Raw genomic sequence first — 22,442 nt, forward strand, 5'->3', positions numbered from 1 at the left:
AAGATGGCCACTGCATCAGACCTTTCCTGCACAGCTACCAGGGCTGGTCCACTGTCTACACTGCCACTTTACAGCACTGAAACTTTCAGTGCTCAAGGGGGTGTTTTTTCACACCCCTGAGCGAGACAGTTGCAGTGCTGTAAAGTGGCAGTGTAGACAAGGCCTAAGACATGTCCCAACATGTTCTGGAGGGCAGTCACAAACTACTTCCCCTGAGACAAGAGGTTAGCCAATGCCTCAGCCAGGTGTCAATGAGATCAAATGGACCATCACCTGATTAAGTGACCACTCTTTGGCAAGAGAGAGGCTGTGAGCAAAAAATCTACATTTTGACAAAGAAGAAGCTTGAGGTTCCTGTCCACACAGAAAGAAAAGGAGTACTTGTGGCACCTTAGAGACTAACCAATTTATTTGAGCATAAGCTTTCGTGAGCTACAGCTCACTTCATCAGATGCATACTGTGGAAAATACATAAGAAGTTTTTATACACACAGACCATGAAAAAATGGGTGTTTATCACTACAAAAGGTTTTCTCTCCCCCCACCCCACTCTCCTGCTAGTAATAGCTTATCTAAAGTGATCACTCTCCTTACAATGTGTATGATAATCAAGGTGGGCCATTTCCAGCACAAATCCAGGTTTTCTCCCCGCCCCATCCTCCTGTTGGTAGTAGCTTATCTAAAGTGATCACTCTCCTTACAAACTCCACACAGAGTTTCTGTCTTCTGAACATCAGCTGCAGGTTATTCTTGCTCAAGAGAAAGGGCTATAAGAGGAGAGAACAGTCACCTCAAATCATCTCTCCCTTTCTCTCTACCAACAGCATCAACAACACTTGAAGAAGAAAGGAAGCAGCATTGGACTGGGGAGAAAGACCCTGACTGAAAGATGCAGCCAGTATGATTGTTGGAACTTATGGTGAGACAGACCTTTGCTTTGAATTCACTTAGCTTGTTAAATTAAGTATTAGTTGCATTTTACCTTTTATTTCTTTGGAATCCTTTCTGACTTTTATGCCTCATTACTTCTAATCTCTCAAAATCCATCTTTCTATAGTTAATACGTTTGTTTTATTGTTTTATGTAAACCAGTGTGTTTGGGAAACTCCATCTGAAACAGGATTTGTGCATATCATTTTCTATTAATAAAATGACAAAGTTTATATAAGCTTGTATTATCCAGAAGGATGCTGGGCAGTACAAGACACACATTTCTGGGGGAAAGTCTAGGACTGGGAGTTTGCTGGTGTTGCCCTGCAGTGTAATTCAATAATGGCTGACTATAACACTAATAAAATATAACTGGGAGTGATTTGCATGTTGGAGGCTGTGTCTGAGCTGGTCAGGAGGGGTTACTCTCATGGAAAAGCAGTGTAAAAGGCACCCCAGGTTGGAGAATTGAGGGAACACTGCTGTCTATCAGTCCAGATTGTGCTCTGAATACTGTCACAGTGGAACCACAAGTTAACGGACCAAAATTGTTCTGATGGCTATTAGGCCTAACTGGTGGACAAAATAATGAAGGAGATGAACGATATTGCCCACTTCTCCCCTTTCTGACCTTTTTTGCATGTAATTTTTTTGAGGTTTTAAGAGCAAACTGAAAAGCAGAGATTCTATTGTGTGGAACCATATTGATACCCTTATTGGACATTAGCAGTGTTGGAACCTTCAGGTCCACCGTCCAGGCCTCTGCCATTTGAGCTAATGAGAGACTCCAGTTCTGGTGCTAGAGCATCCCACGTTATCTAGGAACAGCAATTTCAGAGAAAGTGCCGCTCAAACCCTGCAGCTCTGGGCTGGAACATGCTCAGTGCAGATGGAATGTAGCAGCCACATTCCAACAGCTCTCTGCTGAGCAAACATGAAATGAGATTTTTTCAAAGGCTTAATAACTTGGCCAGCAACTTTGAGTATTTCACCCCCACAGGAACAGCAAAAAAGCACCTTTCTGAGACCTGAGCAACCCCTTTGCCAAATGTAAAGCCCTTGCTTCAAAGCATGAAGAGTTGGAGCTTCTCGAAAAAAGGTTGCAAGATTTGTTTGTTTAAAAACATGGGCAAAATAACCCCTGATCTTGTTCTTGGAAATGGCTAAACCATTTTTGCTGACACTCAAAAAAATTCAGTTGGAGGCAGTCACCAGAGATGGGAAATTTTAGCCCAAATGTTTGGCAAAGTTATAAGCAACTGAAAGCAGTGCCTTATAATGGAATGTATAAGGAAGACTTTCCTATAGGCAGCACTACCGGCTATACCTATAATTCTTGCTAAGTTAGCGTTTGTACTTATTTCTTAGTAAACCACAGTAGTTATTTTACTTAGCCTGTGCCTTATCTAAAAAGGTATTTACAAGACATTCCCTTTACGAATCTCAAACTCTTTCCTGGATGTTATTCTGAAATGTTGTGGTACAAACTGTTCCTTTAAGTTGACACAGAACCCCTCTCAACTCTGATTCTTGAAATCCACATTTGCTTCTCCCTGACAATCAATATGCAATAGTTTCTGCAAAGAGAAATCTACATAGGGCCCAGTCCTGTCCTCACATATATGAATGCATGTAAGTGGGTGCTGTGTCCATGTAAGTGAAGATAGAATTAAGTACAGAGCCAAATTCTACTCTTATATATACACACGCTAGTATAAATACAGAAAGAAAAGGAGTACTTGTGGCACCTTAGAGACTAACCAATTTATTTGAGCATAAGCTTTCGTGACTGCTCAAATAAATTGGTTAGTCTCTAAGGTGCCACAAGTACTCCTTTTCTTTTTGCGAATACAGACTAACACAGCTGTTACTCTGAAACCTATAAATACAGAGTAATTCTACTGACTGCTGACAGTACTCTGTGTTTACACCAGGTTGAGTAGAATTTCGCCCATAAGTTTTAAATACAGCATCCTCCATAATCTCTACAAATGCAGTTATCCATTACAATGCTTCATTTCATCTTTACCTAAAACTCAGTTAAAGCAGTCTCTTCATGGACATTCAAACATGCTTGATGTGACTAACTGCTCCTGCTGGCAGTTTACTCTTCCCTGCTTAATGCTCAGAATACATAATATTGGCTATCCTGTAAAACAAATATCCTGCTTCGGTTGATGTGACGTGTACCAAATCTTAATAAATGTGTATACTTCATGTTCCTGTTTACACTTCAGTTATAGGTGCTCCCTCAAAACATTTCTTTAGAAGGAACTCCATTATTTATCTACCAGGATCAATGTTCCTGGTACTGGTGATGACTAATTGAAGTCATAATTCTTTATCATACTGCTTTAAAAACATAATTTACAAAATACATACAGGAAACACTTCGCACACCACTGAAGAGCAGCCACTTAGCTTTAATCTACCTAGCTCTCTAAAAGTGGAAGTGAGGATGTTGTGGCTTGCACTGTACAAGCTGTCCCGTCTACATACCTGCATTGCTAGCCTGTGCTGAAGCGTAGGCCACCATGTCATCACTGCTACTTTTTGGCAAAACATTCAGATTAAGCTGCAAATTACACCCCCAGTTGCAGTGTAGAGTGACATAGCCTAATACAGATGGCTCAGAGAGAGAGGGAGGTGGAAGTAAATAAACCTGTATCTTCCTGTTAATTTCTGTGTTAAGAAAACCAATCCACAAGAAGGGTTGAGTTTAGATTCTACATAGTTGGCCTGGTATACCAATGTAAATCAGGAGTATCTCCACTGAAGTCTATGGCATTACTCCAGTGTGAAATCAGAATCAGGCCCAACAGGTAAACTGTGTTTGAGAGCAAGTTTGGGAAGGATACTTTCTTACAGGGGAAGGAGCAGTGGTACACATCTGCTCATATGATACTGTACCAATATCCATGATGTCAGAGACAAACACACTTAGTATTATGTCTCCTACACTGATTTCCTTCTTATGGCCTAATGTTTCCTATTATTTTATTATGTCAAAGAGTCTTTTACTGAGCAGTGGGAGGGAAATAATCTTCATCAGTCATCCATCAACCACAGCAGGGTCTTCTTTGTGTCCCATGCCTTCTACCATCTATCCCTGATAGCATGACTGAGTAAACCCAGATTATGAGATTAACATTATATTCTAGTTCCTTATCAGATCTCTCCAGTTCAGTTTCTTCTGGACGCTGGAATAGCGCATCCACATTATAAATGCTTCTCCTGGATTTGATCTGGATGTCAGAAACATAGTTGGCAAAGTCTGGACCTGACCTGTGCAATAGCATAGTTACTATAAGCATCAAGCCAAATCGAAGAGACCTCTGACATATAATCATGTTCACGTTGTCCAGATTCTCAACTGTTGTAAATAGGCATGGTTTCATGTATTGATTCACAACAGCTGAAGATTTGGATTAAGTATAAGTGGTTATGTCTCAGCGTGCTCTTTCAATTGGCTCTGTCTATAGAATGATGCAATATACAGGATGAAGGGAAAATGAACACAGCAAAATAACAAGGAATAGCAGTGACTAGATACAGAGAAGGGGGACAGAGAGAAAGATAGGCAGGTATGACCTCTTTCTTACGCCTGTGTAAACCACGAGTTATTCCACAGAAGCTAACAGAGTTACACTGCTGTAGAAGAAGGTTAAGGGCTTGATCCTGCACCACTGAAGTCAGTGGGAGTTTTGCCACTGGGAGCTATAGCAAGGCTGAAATGAGGAGAATCAGGCCCTGCCTGTTTACTAAAGTACTTCTACAGTGACCTACTTTGAACTTAGAGATGGGAGATAGCTACAATACAAGGGATGCCGGATATGTAATTTTGAACACGTCATTTTCTTCCTCCAACTTATTTATCAGTTCACGAATTCTGGCTGGCAATGAGACATACCTATAAACTTGTGCCAGATAATCCCCTCAGTACACAACCTGAGTGATCAGGCATGCCTGTGGCAGATGAGCCATTGGGCCAACGGGGCCCGTGGCAATGCAGAGGCAATGTAAATGGTGGTGTATGTTAGTCTGCAGAAGAAAAGCTTTAGATGGTGTGATTAACTGGTGCAATTTACACAACAGAAAGGTGGGAAAGTAGATTTATAGCATGAAAAATACAGCGGGTCCCTCCCATGCTACACATACTTTACTACTTCCTCCTATTTGCTTTTTCTTCTAAACCCCCTCAGTGTATAAATTACAACATTTACTTACCAACCTGCCATTTACGCCACCATTTTTTTTCATCACTGCATTTGGCTGAAGAGTAAAAGGGTTACATCATCCTTTCCTATGAAAAAGTCAGTGGGAGTCGGCAAGTTTCTTGGGACTCCACATGGACACGTTCTTTGGGGAGGAAAGGGGGAAGAGGGTATTATGGCCCGTGGAGAGAGATGTGTTGGTATTCCGGGATCTCTGGGCATTCCAGTGGAGGATAAGCCTCTTCACAAAACTCCTGGGTTGCCCCCTCTTTCTATAGCTATGCTGCCATTAGCTCCCAGACGGTGCAGGATTCTTAAGGTTTGGGAGGGGATGGTATGGCACTAAGGGCTGTCCTATGTCATATTAAACCTCAAAGCCTCTACAGGTCAGCGTTTGCATGGAGGAGCTTCTGTAGGTGCAGAGGAAGTAGGAATGGGGGGGAAAGAGGCTGCTACTTTGTCCTCTCTCCCCTTTGACACTTATGTTTATTAGAGTGAGAACTCTGTTAATTTCATACACTCTGTATCCAATATTGCCCAAAACTTAGACATTCCAATATCGTAAGTCAGCTCCCCCCCTCCCGCCCCATCACAGGATTGATTTAAAAATCGTGAGTTTTAAAAAACAACTACTTTTGGATTATTTTTATTTGCTTTCTTTTCATGGAACCATTAGGCCTCCCATTTTCAACCACTGCACCGCAGCCACAAGGGCAAGAAATGTCTTCTTGTTTTTAAATTGAAAGATGAGATTCGTGTGTAATTGCCAGAATTCAGGGGGATTAAAAAAAACAGGTAACACAAAACTCACAATAAAAACATGAGAGTTGTCGACCATGAGTATCCCACATTGAAGGAGATATACCTGTGCATGTCATTGAACAATATAAGGTTCACACCCTGCCTATTGCTTCCTCCCCTCTCCATGGATCACCATCTTGTAATGGTGGAGAGGCTTGCATGTCTCAATGACCCTGAGAGTGATGCTGCCTGGAGTCATGTACTCTCTTAGGGCTACTCGTGGCAGAATGGTCAAGGGCGAGGTTCCAGACAAAGTGTGATCCAAGAAGTCCCTAACGTCAGAGCAGATGGTGGATAACTGCACAATGGAGGTGAAACTGTTGTGTAATGTTACAACGGCTGTGAAGGTGAATGAAGGCTGCAGCAGATAGAGGCTCTCCAATCATCATGGTGTCCAGGCCATTGGTTTCAAGTCCCCTATCTGTCAGGGATAGTGTGGTGACTGTTGTGCCCCAGTCTCCCCACTTTAAAAGAAGTCCCGCACAGGCATCTTCCAGATTTTGGGAAAATAACATTTGCACAAGTCCAAAGTCTGGAAGCAATCGGCGAGTGACGACGGGACCAGAACAGTGAAATCCGGTAGTTCCTAGTTACAGACCAACACACAGGCAGTATGTGTGTGATACAGTTGTCTTGCTCGAGGATTGAGGTGGGTCGAGCATCTTGGCAGCTGCACCCACGACTGAGCAGTCCTTTTTAGGATCCACTCTGCTCACGCCACATGGGGAGGGGGTTAGAAAAGGTACCCTAAAAATAGTCTTCCCTCTGTTTTTCCTGGTTGGATAGCTGCATCCCGCAGGATCACCACCTCAGCGGTCGAAAAATGTAAGAAACTTTGGAATTTGGAATGTACGTACCCTGATGGACAATTCAAACAATGACTGACCAGAGCGACGTACAGCCATCATTGCTCGTGAATTGAGTCTGTTTAACATCGATATTACTGCTTTGTCCGAAACTAGAAGAGTTGATGAAGGACAGGTGAGGGAGGAGAAAGGAGGATACATCTACTTCTGGAACGGAAAATCTATAGATGAACCCCTATTGCACGGAGTGGGCTTTTCTATAAAGAACAAGCTCATAAGGTGCCTCTTTGAAGTACCAGTTGGCATCAATGAGCAGTTTATTACACTCCGATTGAGACTCACCAAAAATCAACAGGCAACTATTGTGAGCACCTTTGCACCAACACTGGATGCCAATGAGAATGTAAAGGAAGATTTTTATTCTCCGTTGGAAACGATTTTATCAGAGACCCCTACAGAAGACAAGATCATCCTTCTGGGGGATTTCAATACACGTGTTGGATGATACTCAGTCCTGTGGAAAGGATCAACTGGGAAAGAAGGAATTGGCAAAACCAATTCAAATGGAATTCTGCTCCTGACCAAGTGTGCTGAACATGAACTTATTATTACGAACACTCTTTTCCAACAAAAGGAAAAGTTTAAAACATCTTGGAGACACCCACGGTCAAAGCACTGACATCTCCTCAACTACATCATAGTTCGTGCTCAAGATCGCAGTGACATACTTCTCACAAGAGCAGTGACAAGTGCTGATGACTGTTGGACTGATCATCGCTTTAGTCAATTCAAAATAAAAATTAAGATCACTCCCAGATGGAGGCTGCAAAAGAAGCAGGTCAGGCACAAGTTGACAGTTCAAGATTTGAAGGACCCTATTAAGCGTGACCACTTCCAAGCAGTCTTAGAAGAAAAGCTCCCAACAGAGTTTCTGGAAGAAACTGAGGAACATTGAAGCCAGCTGAAAGCAGTAATCATCAATGCCTGTGAGGAAACCATAGGCTACCAAACCAGAAAACATCAGGACTGGTTTGATGAGAATGATGCTGAAATTGAGCAACTCATCAATGAGAAGAGAATGGCATTTTGTGGTTGGCAGAATGGCATAAACTGTAATATAAAGAGAGAAGCCCATGCCAAGGCAAGGGCGGAAGTCCAATGTAAACCAGAGAACTCAAGAACAAATGGTGGACTGAGACAGTGCAAGAACTCCAACATCTCACGGATATCCACAATATATGTGGTTTCCTTAGTGCCACCAAGGCTATTTATGGGCCAGTTTGACATGGTATGAATCCTCTTTGCTCTAAGGATGGAACCACACTTCTGAAGGACAACAAAGCCATCAATTCTCACTGGAAAGAACATTTTGAAGATCTCCAGTGAAATGAGGGATGCCCTGATTGTTACCCTCTTCAAGAAAGGGGATAAAGTGGATTGTGGGAATTATTGTGGTATCTCCCTCCTAGCTATTGCAGGCAAAGTTCTGGTGTGGATCCTTGCAACTCACCTTCTGCCCCTGTCAGAAGAAATTTTACCAGAAACCACTCTGTGATTCTGGTAAGACTATGTCATAGAACTGTGGATATGATCTTTACAGCATGGCAGCTGCAAGAAAAGTATTGGGAGCAAAACTAACTACTGTACATGGCTTTTATTGATCTAACTAAAGCCTTTGATTCAGTGAATCACCATGCCCTCTGGACAGTACTTTCTAAGATTGGATGTCCTAATAAAGACATCAGTGTCCTAAAATTGCTTCATGATAACATGAAAGTGACTGTTCTGAGCAGCACTTGCTGCCAGACTGAACCTTTGACTCCTGTTTGTACTTTGAAACAGGGATGTATCATCTCTCCAACCATGTTTGCGGTTTTTACTGCTGTCATTCTTTACCTAATTGCTGGGAAGTTTACAGCTGGAGTTGAAATAATTTACAGAATGGACAGCTAGCTGTTCAGGCTTAACAAGCTGGAAGCCAAGAGTAAGATCTACACAACAGCTATTGTGGAACTTCAGTATGCTGATGACAATGCAATCTTTGCCCACTCTGAGAAAGATCTTCAAACTATCTTGAGTGTGTTTGCCGATGCTTACGCATGTCTTGGTTTCACTCTTAATATCAAGAAGACTAAAGTGCTCTATCAGCCCTCTCCAAATGAGGTATTACATGCCCCATCTATCAAAATCAACGGAGCAGCACTGGAGAATGTTGATGACTTCCTCTACCTTGGAGTCATCTTTTATCCAAGGCTGATATTGATGCAGAAATTCAAAATCACCTGAGCTGTGCCAGTGTAGCTTTTTCTCGTTTACGTCACAGGGTTTTTGAAGATACCAAGCTGCTCGTTTATCAAGCCATTATTCTCCCAACACTGTTGTATGGGTCTGAAACTTGGACAACCTATAGACACCACTTGAAAGTCCTTGAGAGGCACCATCAATGCTGCCTTCGTAAGATTCTGAAGATCAAATGGGAAGACAAGTGCACCAATATTAGTGTTCTGGAAGAGGCAAAGACCACCAGTATCGAGGCAATGATAATCTGTCAGCAGTTCCGCTGGACTGGTGACGTTGTCCGGATGCCAGACCATCACCTCCCAAAACAGGTCCTGTTTTCTCTCAGCTGAAAGAATGGCACCATAATGTGGGTGGACAACAGAAGCGTTATAAGGACTTGCTGAAGGACAACCTAAAAAAGTGTCATGTTGCCATTGACACTTGGAAGATACTTGCCCAGGATCGCTTAAAATGGAGTGAAGTTCTCCGTGATGGTCCCCTGCATTTTGAAATTTTTTGCCGAAAAGCTGAAGAGGACAAGAGGCGCAGGAGGAAAGAGAGACTGACTTTCAGTCATGGTCAACAGCCTCCTGCTGAGCCTGAAAACATCTGTCCTCATTGTAATAGAACTTGTGGTTCAAGGAGTGGCCTTATTAGCCACCTGAGGACGCATAACTCTCATAGAAGATGATCATACTCGGTAACGAGTGATCGCCCATCATCATCACTTCCTGCTCTAAGGTTAAAGTCTGCTTAGTGTTTATGAGAACAAAGACTTCAAAGACATTACTTACAAAACAACTAAGCTACACCCTGGGGTTGGATTTTCCAGGCCAGGGGTGCCCAACCTATGGCCTGTGGGCCATACATGGCCCACCAGAGCATTTCATAAGGCCTGTAGTGGGCCTTGGGCAGAGAATCTGTTTGGCCCACACAAGGTTGTGCTTAGATTTGTGTGTCATAAGGTTGTGAACCCCTGATTTAAGCCATTTTGTGACACACAGTAGCCTTGCACCAGCTGGATAGAGCCGCTGGAGAATTCGGACTACACAGGAGAACTCTCTGCTGACAGAAATCTGGTGATGGTGACTCTGCTGCTTTCTGCACAAGCCACCTCACCCACCTCCTGCACTTCCTCCACCACAGGCTGTGCCCAAATTTCCCATTCTAGTTGTGAGTAACTTCACAGGTGTTAATATGGATTTGTCATATTAGACTTTGCCTTTTAACTCCAATTATTCAACAAAAAAACTTCAAAAACAGCCATAAAAGGCTTTTATGGCAGTAAAATATTAATCCTAAACCCGTAGGGCCTGATTCTGATCTCAGTGGTGTTACCAGTGTAAAAATGGTGTGAGATCAGAATCAGGCCCAACGTTACTATAATTGATAATCAAGCAGTCATCTCTTTAAACTAATCACATGAGATTCAGTGTGCGCCTTTCCTTTTCTGCAACAGAGTTTTCAGAAGGTAGAGTGTCAGGTTACAACTTCAGTGCCCATTTTAGAAGCTGTCTTGGGGCCCAACTGTGTTCTCTATTACTCTGCTGTAAATCGAGTGACGTCTGATTTGTGTCCATTTATTCTTTTGCGTAGAGACTGTCTGGTTTGGCCAATGTACATGGCAGAGGGGCATTGCTGGCACATGATGGCATATATCACATTGGTAGATGTGCAGGTGAACGAGCCTCTGATAGTGTGGCTGATGTAATTAGGTCCTATGATGGTGTCCCTTGAATAGATATGTGGACAGAGCTGGCAAGAGGCTTTGTTGCAAGGATGGGTTCCTGGGTTGGTGTTTTTGTTGTGTGGTTGCTGGTGAGTATTTGCTTCAGGTTGGGGGGCTGTCTGTAAGCGAGGACTGGCCTGTCTCCCAAGCTCTGTGAGGGATCGTCCTTCAGGATAGGCTGTAGATCCTTGATGATGCGCTGGAGAGGTTTTAGTTGGGGGCTGAAGGTGACGACTAGTGCTGTTCTGTTACACTCTTTGTTGGGCCTGTCCTGTAGTAGGTGACTTCTGGGTACTCTTCTGGCTCTGTCAATCTGCGTGCATCTGATGAAGTGGGCTTTAGCCCACAAAAGCTTATGCTCATACTATATCTTAGATTTCCCTGCATGCTGGTCATCCATACAGGCACATTGGGAGTTCAATTCTTGTTCTCCTAACTGTCTGGGTCTGATCCTCCTTCAGGGATAGGCGACTGGAATCACTCAGTGGGTCCAGGCTGGATTAAGAACCTTGCTGTTCTTTTTGAGATCAGAGGCAGCTTTTTCTGATGCTGTAGAACATCAGCTCTCTTCACACAAATTCATACATGTGGTTACCAGCCATTTTTTTCTTTTTAAAACAGGGAGCTGGCTGAGAGGAGACTGCAAACTCTGCATTCTCCCTCTAGACTTCTTTATGGCTACAATTAAGTAACATCCTTTTGGCTCTTACCCCAACAGTGCCAGCAAGAGAAGATTGCATAATTTCTTCTATATTTGGTTTGTTGGTTAAATCTTAACTATACTCTGTGACGGTGCCCCCCATAAGGCTTTCTGGAAATATGCTTATAAATGTACATATGACATAACTAGAATGTGTTTTATGCTACATATGCCATGTAACATATCTCTGTAAAGGTTGTGATCTACTGAATCTATTAATCCTATTTGTATGCATGTATCATTTTTGTATTTGAAGTTATGAATATTGCTGCATACTTGTTTGATTCTGAGTAGGTTTTAGTGAAGCAGTTGGTCAGCTTCCTGAGAAAAGACTATTCTCAGTAAGTGCCCAATCAAGAAGCCCTTAAGCCAACAATGAACTTGGAGATGCCAGTCAACATCTGGGCTTTGCCAGGAATGTGGCTTGACTGGTAAGGAACTCAATCATGCATGGACATGTGACTTGCCCAGATGATTCCAAAACTCCATTTTGTAGCTGGACTTTGCATAGGAGAGAGGAGTGGGTCTCCACCCACAAGAGAAAGTCTATTTAAACCCCTGGGAGACTGCTCTATTTTGTCTTCAGCTGGCTAGAGAGAGATCCACCCCCAAAGATACCTGAAAGAAACTGGAATAAAGCATAGTAACTACAGGGGGTGTGAGTGATTCCTGGACCCAGACTAGAAGGAGGCTAGTCTGTAAAAGAAAGCTTACTGGAACTGGTGAGGTTTTTATCTATATTCAATTTTATTACTGTACTAGACTTAGACTTGCATGTTTTATTTTATTTTGCTTGGTAATTCACTTTGTTCTGTCTGTCACTACTTGGAACCACTTAAATCCTACTTTCTGTATTTAATAAAATCACTTTTTACTTATTAATTAACCCAGAGTATGTATTAATACCTGGGGGGGCAAACAGCTGTGCATCTCTCTCTATCAGTGTTACAGAGGGTGAACAATTTATGGGTTTACCCTGTATAAGCTTTATACAGGGTAAAACAGATTTATTTGGGGTTTGGACCCCATTGGGAGTTGGGCATCTGAGTGTCAAGGACAGGAAAACTTCCTAAGTTGCTTTCAATTAAGCCTACAGCTGTTAGGGGATGTGGTTCAGACCTGGGTCTGGGTTTGCAGCAGGCTAGCGGGTCTGGCTCAAACCAGGCAGGGCACTGAAGTCCTAAGATGACAGGGCAGGAAAGCAGGAGCAGAAGTAGTCTTGGCACATCAGGTGGCAGTCCCAAGGGGGTTTCTATGATCCAACCCGTCACATATGCTTTGCGGTGTTTTTAATACACTAACTCAATGGAAGACCAGGGAAACAACTGCCACTGCAAAATACACAATAAGCCAAATTCTGCTCCTCCGTTACAATGGTGTAAATCTGGAGTCCTCTGACTTGTGGGGAACGACTTTGGATTTAAACCAGCATAGCTAAGAGCAGAATCTGTCCCAATGTCCGTTTTGACAAACATGGTGTGATTGGTCTTCTCACCAAGATTAGTTTTTTCTAGAGTTGAGAAGGTAAGGCAAGTGCACCCAGTGGTTTATTATCATATTCCTGTGAATATTATTTAACTACAGCCAAATCTTGTCCTGAAGGTCTGGAGGAAGAGACAAAGCTAATTATTGGATTATCATTACCTAAGCCAAATAGCCCTCGTTTGCCAGTTGTCCTATAAACACAAGCAATGAGATCATATAGAATACAAGGTAATCCACTAATATCTTGCAAAATAAATTATTAAAATTAACACTGCTTATTGAATATTATTTACCACATTTCTAAAACCTCATCTTTGTACCATTGCAGCAAAAAGATAGGTAGGTGAATCATTGCCACGAGTCTTATCTTACCTGTAAATGGTTACAGCCTTATTCAGTTCACAGTACAGTATAATTTATAAAAAGGGATTGTCTTTCAGACAATGTTTAGTTGAATTTAAAACCAACAAGATTGCAGAATTTGGATTCCTCTTTTGGCTGTGTGCTTACAATTCCCACTGGTTTGAGTGAGTACTGCATATGCAGAACCAGGAGCAGAATTTGCCCCAGGAAATTAAAACTTAAGTCAGAACTATCCCAGTATACAGTGTAATGCTGCTGATGGGTGGTTTTCATAGGGTGACAAGTAGTGGCGGATTTAGAGTTAGTGAGGCCCTGTGTTCAGCTTCATTTTCGGGGCCCCTCATTTGGACCCAGCCAACAAAAAGAATATTCTCTCTCATTTCTCCCCTCCGCCACCGTTTTTCATACTTTTTTTCTTCATCCTCCTCCTATAAGTAATAGGAAGTAAATGAAAATAAAGTGAGGTACTTTTGTTGGATCATATTAAAGAAGTTCTGTATTAAAATCACAAATGAGTTTGATTCCCCAGAGTTTAAATTCCAGGGTATCACTAATTAAGAGGTCTCTTGGTTTTTGGTACTGTTTCTCTCCCTCTATGTGTGAAACTTGCAAGCTGCTAATTGCGTTAGTACATTCTAAGACAGAGACTGTTCTCAAAGCAATTCACAGAGAGAGAGACTCAAAGCAATACTCTAACAACAGAAACAGCACCCAGAGACTCCCCGCCCTTTTGTTGTATTAACCATTGTGATTAAAATAGAGATAGAGGATGTATGTGGATGGATGCTTGGTGTGGATAATAACTGAATGATCAGGGAGGTGCCAGCCTAAGAATCCAGTGTCCATCGGCTAAAGAAGGCGTCAAGTGGAAATAACCAGAGGACCCCCGGAGGGCAGACTGGAATCCACCCAACAGCCTCAAGGATGGGAGAACCAAAGAACAAGATAACTTCTGGCAGCACGGAGCCGTCAGGAATGTGCTATCTGCTGATTGATTCAGCAACAGCATGATGAAGCAATTCCCATAGACTGGCATAGGAAGAAATTCCTATAAAAATGGACTCGAGAAAGTGAGAACTTTGGGGTCTGATTCTGCAAACCAACTTCCAGGAGCATCAGATGAGCATCTGACAAGGCCCTGCTCCCTCCTCATGTCCAGGCCAACTGGCCAGTGGCTTGGCATGAGCAACTCTAAGGCTGGTAACTATGATAACAACCTTGCAGAACCTGTGTGTGTGTGTGTGTATGAATGAATGAATGTGTGAATAAATATGAAATTGAATGGAATGTTATAGGTTAGTCTCTAAGGTGCCACAAGTACTCCTTTTCTAACTGCTTACTAGGATTCTTTCTGTAGTCACAATAAATGTGGTATTTTGCCTTTTTCCCTTTAAGATCCTGCTGGTTTTCATTTTATTGGTATAACACTTTGTTTATTTTTTGTAGTCTAACTTATTTTTCTACAGACCGCTTGAAAATCGCTGAGGGCTCGGTGGACCACTTAATGATCTTTCCAAATATTGTTTGTACCATTAGCTAATGATTGTAAAGTGCTTTGGATAAGAGGGCTTTATAAAAAAATGGAAAAACACATTGGGGTGCAGGGTCTGGCCAGGACTTAGGGTGCAAGAGGGGGCTCAGGGCTGGGGGTGCAGGGTCTGGAAGGGAGTTAGGGTGCAGGAGCAGGCTGGGGCTTGGGGTACAGGGTCTGGCCAGGAGTTAGGATGCAGGAGGGGGCTCAGGGCTGGTGCAGGGGGTTGGATGTGGAGCGCTACCTGAGGCAGCTCCCATTTGGTGTGAGGGGTGCAGATGGAAATGTGGGCTGTGTATGCAGGAGCTCCCATTTGGTGCTTGGGCTGGGGATGTGGGGGGGTGCAGGAGTCAGGGCACGGGGTGGGGGTGGGGTCTGCTCCCAGCCCCCTGCACCAAGCAGCTCACAGCAGGGGGCAGGTGGGTATGTGTAGGAGCAGTACGGGGGCCCTGCCTTTGCTGTGCCCTGCCCCGATTCCAGCCCATTCCCCAAGGCCCCGCTCCTGCCTCTTCTCTGCCTCCTCCCCTAAGCATGCTGCGGCCCCACTCCTCCCCCTCCCTCCCTCCCGGAGTGACCTGAGCACTGGCAAATAGCTGTATGGTGGTAGGGGAAGCGCTGAGAGGGAAAGGGAGGGGTGGGAATGCAGCACGCTCTGGGGAGGAGACGGGGAAGAGGCGGGGAAGGGGGAACTTGGCTGCCGGTGGGTGCGGAGCCTGCAGCAGGAGCCCCAGGAGGTGGCAGGACCAAGCTTCTGCCTCCGCAACTGCCCGGCCCTGGGGCCCCCTGTCTTTGGGGGCATCCTGTGTTTTACTGTAAATCCGCCTCTGGTGACAAGAGCCTACAGATTCCATTGACTTCAAATGGAGGACGAGGTAGAGCGTAGCAGGAAGTGGCTTTTCTCTCTCTTGAACATTCTTAAAATTTCAGAAATGTCAGAGAACGGAGAAAAGTCAAAATTTCAAAAATGTTCACAAATGAAACAACAACAACAAATGGTTCAGGTCAATCAAAAATATTTCATTTCCATCATTTTTAAATGTTTTATTTCAATTTTGACCATTTTTTTTAAAAAAAAGTGTATTATAATTATCCTAAATTTCAAAATAAAAAGTCATATAAAAACAGAAAAATGATTTTTTTTTTATTTAAAAATGTCAAAATGGAACCAAACAGGATGTTGTAAAATGTATTTTCCAAAAATCTTTTGAGTTGAGAAATTCATTGAAACCAATTCTTTCCTGCAAAAAGTTTTGGTGTTGATTAATTGACGTTTTTTGATTAAAACATTTCTGACCACCTCTAGTTGTAGTTCTTCATCACTTCTGAAAATTGGGTCCAAAATTGCCTCAAATTGTCTACCCAAAAGCAGCGGATACTTTTGGAAAAAACAGATGCGTACACCTCTGTGCCTCCATTTCTTCATCTGTAAGATGAGGATAATGATACTTGCCCACCTTTGTAAAGCACTTTTTTATATATGGATGAGACGTGCTTGGTAACTAGCTGCTAAAATGAGCTTGCAGCCAAAATGTACATAGCTCATGGGTTAAATCAGTACTGATTACTTCCAGGGTCTTTTCTCATCATCACCCACATTTTTATCTCAAAGAAAAAGGTCTATCACATAGTCAAGCAGAATCCTCTATCCTCATGAATAGTTCACGTTGACAAAAATTGCTGTGGAGTTGGAAAGCAAGTGGTCTTCCCTTAAGAAGTCAAACAGAGGAGAAAAGAAGTTTTCAAAGGAAGGGGGCTTGTGACATCTTCTGACCTTTTCTGGATATATCAACTTCGTATCCCACTTATTCCAGCAAGCTCTAGTAGTCCCTTCTATCAGTCATTCCTGCTGCCCTTCCCAAAGAATTAATTTGCTGCTACAGCTGCACTACCAGCAGAGGTTCTTCCTCTCTTGTGATGAGCCCTGGCATCTCTGTGCACTTGTGCACATGCATGGTATACAGTCCAATCAGTGATGCGTGACCAATTCATGAAATCCCCCCATCCCGTTATGCATAATCATACTGCTTTACTCATCGCTAGACCTGAATTCAAAGTGAACATTTTTTTAGAGTTTTGAGATGTTGTGATTTAGCACCTCTCCTCCCCCACATTTCTCTTAGAGGGAGATGGAGGAACTCCCAAGATGGCTGCTGTACCCTCCTCTACTGTCCGCAAACATGCATATATAAGTTGCTTACCTCGTGGCAGGTCTTCTTGAGATGGGGTTAGAGGCCAGCACAGAGGACTTTTTCAAAGGCTATTCCATTCCCTCTGCAGGATTTTCAAGGGGTTGTCCAGCCAGCCTTCTCCCTACAAAACAAAAAGTGTGTTCTTCCTCAGGGTGAAATGTGGTCCTTATTCCTAGTTCGTTATTCACTGTTCTCAGTTCCTTGTTCAACAGTGAAAGTTACTTTTTTTTTTTAAAGAAAGTTTAAATATTTAGAAATGTCACCAAAATTAATTAGATTAAATTTTCTTCACACACCACACAGTCAACCTGTGGAACTCATTGCCAGGGGATGTTGTGAAGGCCAAAAGCATAACTGCATTCAAAAAAAATAATGAGATAAGTTCATGGAGGCTATTAGCCAAGATAGTCAAAGATGCAACCCCATGCTCTGGGTGTCCCTAGCCTCTGACTGAGGGATGCTGGGACTGGACAACAGTGGATGGATCACTTGATAATTGCCATTCTGTTCATTCCCTCTGTGACCAAACGCACTCCTGTATTCACATCCTACACACTACTGTAGTAATGTATGTATAAAATATGCCTGGTGAGTTATCATTTGAAAGATAATTCAGTGGTCAATAATGTTGCTACATACATTTCACTATGACATTAAGTGTAAAGTTATGAAATTCCCTCTGTATGATGTTAAAGGCACATGTTCAAACTCACACAGCCCAGATTAGGTAGAACTGGCCAAGCAGGCCTGTCTTAAACAAAGGGATGTGTGTTTACCTCAGTTTGTATATGTGTTAAACAGAGTCCTCAGACAGTTAAAGCAGGGGGAAGAAAGAAGCCAAAGAAAATCTGTACTTCAGCATACATAAAAGAAAAGAAATAGCATGAAGCCTCCTTCCCTCACCAGATTCCATGTTTCCTTGCTCTCAGCTGGAAAGAACTTTATCTAGGGGTCACACTAAGAAAAGGCATTTCAACAGATGACTGAACTATAAAAATGAAGGGCAAAGACACCCCAAATTATCTCTTCCTACTCATCTCTTTCTGTTCACCTAAGATGACAAAAGAAACAGCTGTTGGACTACGGGAGTCAGCACTGTACTGAAAACAAGTGGTAAGAACTCCACCTTGAACCAAGTCTAGTTTAAGTTTAGGAATTGTGTTGGGGTCACCCTGCAAGTAGTAACCAAAGCTGTGGCTGGTGTTTGCTGATAAATTTCTGGGGTCATATCTGCTGGACCAGGGTAGTGACTATACACAGACACTCAGGGTGTGACCTGCATGCTGGCAGGCTGTGAGTGACCCAAGTTGCGACCTACAATAGCGAAGCATTGTGAGGCACTTCAAGTTGCAGTGCAAGTGATGACACTCAGTGATCTGGACTCCACCCTGGAATGTCAGACCCTCTGAAACACTTGGCATTGGCTGCTCTCAGAAGACAGGATACTGGGCTAGATGGACCATTGGTCTGACCCAGCATGGCCGTTCTTATGAGTTATTAAATGGTTTATTATTTATTAATGGATTGTTAGAATAAGGGAGTGTGCTTTGAGTGGCTAAATGTGACAACAAAATACTTGTTGAATCACCCCAAGTGACACATCTCTGCAACCATTAGCACGTTCTGAAGACACTGAAACATGTCACTTCCTGACTTGAACCTTTATTCCTGGGCAATCTGGTGACACATCACCACCTCACCTTCCATTTTGCAGAAGATCTTTGAATAAAGAACTGGGTTTTGATGGGTAACAAGTAACAAAATACTACTTGGATCATCTCAGGTGACATGTCTCTGCAACCACTAGGCTGTTCTGAAGTACCTGTACCTTGGCCATGTCACTCCCTGGCCCAAAGCTTTTTTCTTTGCAAGAAGTGCTGACCCATGTCACTATAGCCAGCCCCTCAACACACACACACACACACTTGATTTCAACCCCCCGTAAATGACAAAATACTGCTTGGGTCACCCCAAAGTGACAAGTCCTTTTAACTATTACACTGTAGTGAAGAGTACCCCTACTACACTCTCCTGCTTGGTATTTCCAGTCTGGGGAAGGGGTGGGGCTGTGAGGGGAGAAGCACCACACAGTTTAGAGTGAACAACTAGGGCTGGTCAAAAGTTATCAATTAAAGTTGTTTCTTGACATAAAATTAGGTTTTAAACTAAGCAAAATTTTTCACACAAAGTGTTTGATTTCTGCAGAAAATTTTGACTTCTTGTCCAAGAAGATCATCTGAAAACCAAGAAATTAGGCTAATAATTTTTATTTGGAAATGCTTTTATGGTGCCTCATGGCAATGGTAGTTCAGGTACATCATGGCTCAATTCTCCTGTATGGGCTGGGCTCCTAAACTGGACTATATCTCCCATGATGCACCATGGCCATGTGACTCATAATGCACTGTAGTAACTAAGAGCCCTCCCCATATACTGTCCCCTCACCAGCTGTTGCAAATATCACAATGGTCACATTATATATAAAGACTGGAAATCCTCGCTCTTCTGGCACACACGATTTTTCACTAAGCCTTCCTTTAATGTTTTTGTTTTTACATCCTTTTTGTCCTCATGCCAAAGACTGAAGAACCATTTTCTGAATCTCAGTGTATTTTGATGAATCTTTCTGACAATTTGGACCCCGGCAGATTTTTCTTTTCAGAACCCTTCTTTCTCTAGTCATGATACAGTTCTGCTGTGACCTGGAATCCTACTTTTGCCATCTCTGACTCAAGGAATATTTCCACCACACCACTGAACAGCACACTAACCCACAGAAACCTTCCTACCAACGCTACAAGATGAAGGATTCTGCATGGATTCCTCCTGATGGTCGAAACAACAGACTGGACTTCTACATAGAGTGCTTCCACCAACGTGCACGAGTTGAAATTGTGGAAAAGCAGCATCACTTGCCCCATAACCTCAGCTGTGCAGAACACAATGCCATCCACAGCCTCAGAAACAACTCTGACATCATAATCAAAAAGGCTGACAAAGGAGGTGCTGTCATCATCATGAATAGGTTGGAGAATGAACGAGAGGCTGCTAGGCAACTCTCTGACACTACGTTCTACAGGCCATTACCCTCTGATCCCACTGAGGAGTACCAAAAGAAACGACACCATCTGCTTAAGAACTCCCTGAAGAAGCACAGGAACAAACCTACACAGACACACCCCTAGATCCCCGACCAGGGGGTATTCTATCTGCTACCCAAAATCCATAAACCTGGGAATCCTGACGCCCCATCATCTCAGGCACTGGCACTCTGACAGCAGGATTGTCTGGCTATGTAGACTCCCTCCTCAGGCCCTATGCTACCAGCACTCCCTGGTCACTCAATAACAGACCTAAAAGTTCAATTTTTCAGAAAAAAAATTCAAAACCAGACTTCAACGAGAAACTGCAGAACTGGAATTAATTTGCAAACTGGACACCATCAAATTAGGCCTGAATAAAGATTGTGAGTGGCTGGGTCACTACAAAAAATAATTTTCACTCGGATGATACTCATACCTTCTTGTCAACTGTTGGGAATTGGCCACTTCCACCATGATTGATGACTTCGTTAGCACTACAAAAAATAATTTTCCCACTGTTGATATTCACCCCTTCTTGTCAACTGTTGGGAATAGGCCACATCCACCCTAATTGAATTGGCCTCATTAGCACTGACACCCCCCAATTGGTAAGACAACTCCCATCTTTTCATGTGCTGTATATTTATACATGCTGTCATAAATATAAAGGGAAGGGTAAACCCCTTTGAAATCCCTCCTGGCCAGGGGAAAGCTCCTCTCACCTGTAAAGGGTTAAGAAGCTAAAGGTAACCTCGCTGGCACCTGACCAAAATGACCAATGAGGAGACAAGATACTTTCAAAAGCTGGGAGGAGGGAGAGAAACAAAGGGTCTCTGTCTGTCTATATGCTGTTTCTGCCGGGGATAGACCAGGAATGGAGTCTTAGAACTTTTAGTAAGTAATCTAGCTAGGTATGTGTTAGATTATGATTTCTTTAAATGGCTGAGAAAAGAATTGTGCTGAATAGAATGACTATTTCTGTCTGTGTATCTTTTTTGTAACTTAAGGTTTTGCCTAGGGGGGTTCTCTATGTTTTGAATCTAATTACCCTGTAAGGTATCTACCATCCTGATTTTACAGAGGTGATTTCTTTACTTCTATTTCTATTAAAAGTCTTCTTGTAAGAAAACTGAATGCTTTTTCATTGTTCTCAGATCCAAGGGTTTGGGTCTGTGGCCACCTATGCAAATTGGTGAGGCTTTTTATCCAACATTTCCCAGGAAATGGGGGGTGCAAGTGTTGGGAGCGTTGTTCATTGTTCTTAAGATCCAAGGGTCTGGGTCTGTAGTCACCTAGGCAAATTGGTGAGGCTTTTTACCAAACCTTGTCCAGGAAGTGGGGTGCAAGGTTTTGGGAAGTATTTTGGGGGGAAAGACGTTTCCAAACAGCTCTTCCCCAGTAACCAGTATTTGTTTGGTGGTGGTAGCGGCAAATCCAAGGACAAAGGGTGGAATATTTTGTACCTTGGGGAAGTTTTGACCTAAGCTGGTAAAGATAAGCTTAGGAGGCTTTTCATGCAGGTCCCCACATCTGTACCCTAGCGTTCAGAGTAGGGAAGGAACCTTGACACCTGCTTACTGTATTTTCCACTCTATGCCTCTGACAAAGTGGGTTATAGCCCACGAAAGCTTATGCCCAAATAAATTTGTTAGTCTCTAAGGTGCCACAAGGACTCCTCATTCTTTCTCTTAGACCTCAGTTCCATTCTTGGCTCTGCCACCGGGCTTCTGGGTGACCTTGGGCCAGTCACTTCACCTCTCTGTTCTTCAGTTTCCCCCTCTGTAAAATGGGGATAATTATACCAACCTTCCTGGTAAAGGGCTTTGAGATCTGCTAATGACAAGTGCTATATAACAGCTAGGGATTATTATTATTCCATACATCTACATTTAATATATTTGTGTAAAAATTAATGGAACCAGATATATCGGTCATCAACATTAGCACAATATTGTTTGGAAAATGGATGGTTGTGTATTTTGGCAAAAAATAAAAGAAAATTATAAGTTCTTTGCTTTTGCCTTTAAACAGGATCATGTTAAAGCAAAGACATCTAGGAAGAAAAATGCTCCATTTTGGCATGTGAAAGCAAAATATAAATTTGATGGGTGGGTTTTGGTTGGATCTGACTATCAAAAAGAGACTGTAAAAGCAGGATCACAATGTGAACATAACTGTAAAAGTGACAGGAGAAATAAAACACAGCATTGGCCTAGAGCACAAACATCTGCCAGAAAGGAAAGAATTAAGAAAACAAATCAAACTGACTCTACTGCACTAATAGCCAATAACTTTAGTGAAGTAAAATCCAGTACTGTTTTTCATAGCTTG

The 22,442-nt window shown here is 42.8% G+C and overlaps 1 long non-coding RNA gene across 1 annotated transcript in view; it reads right to left on the reverse strand.

Annotated features, from left to right (window-relative positions):
- Positions 1–17,036: 17,036 nt before the first annotated feature.
- LOC311515318 overlaps positions 17,037–22,442 on the reverse strand; it is a 57,759-nt gene continuing 52,353 nt past the window's right edge. Inside the window, exon 3 of the long non-coding RNA XR_014710102.1 lies at positions 17,037–17,149. This is a non-coding gene — a long non-coding RNA (uncharacterized lncRNA). The remainder of the gene's footprint in view (positions 17,150–22,442) is intronic.

Source organism: Lepidochelys olivacea (assembly GCF_965140295.1).
Source record: "Lepidochelys olivacea isolate rLepOli2 genome assembly, chromosome: 1".
In the NCBI taxonomy this organism is placed as follows: Eukaryota; Metazoa; Chordata; order Testudines; family Cheloniidae; genus Lepidochelys; species Lepidochelys olivacea.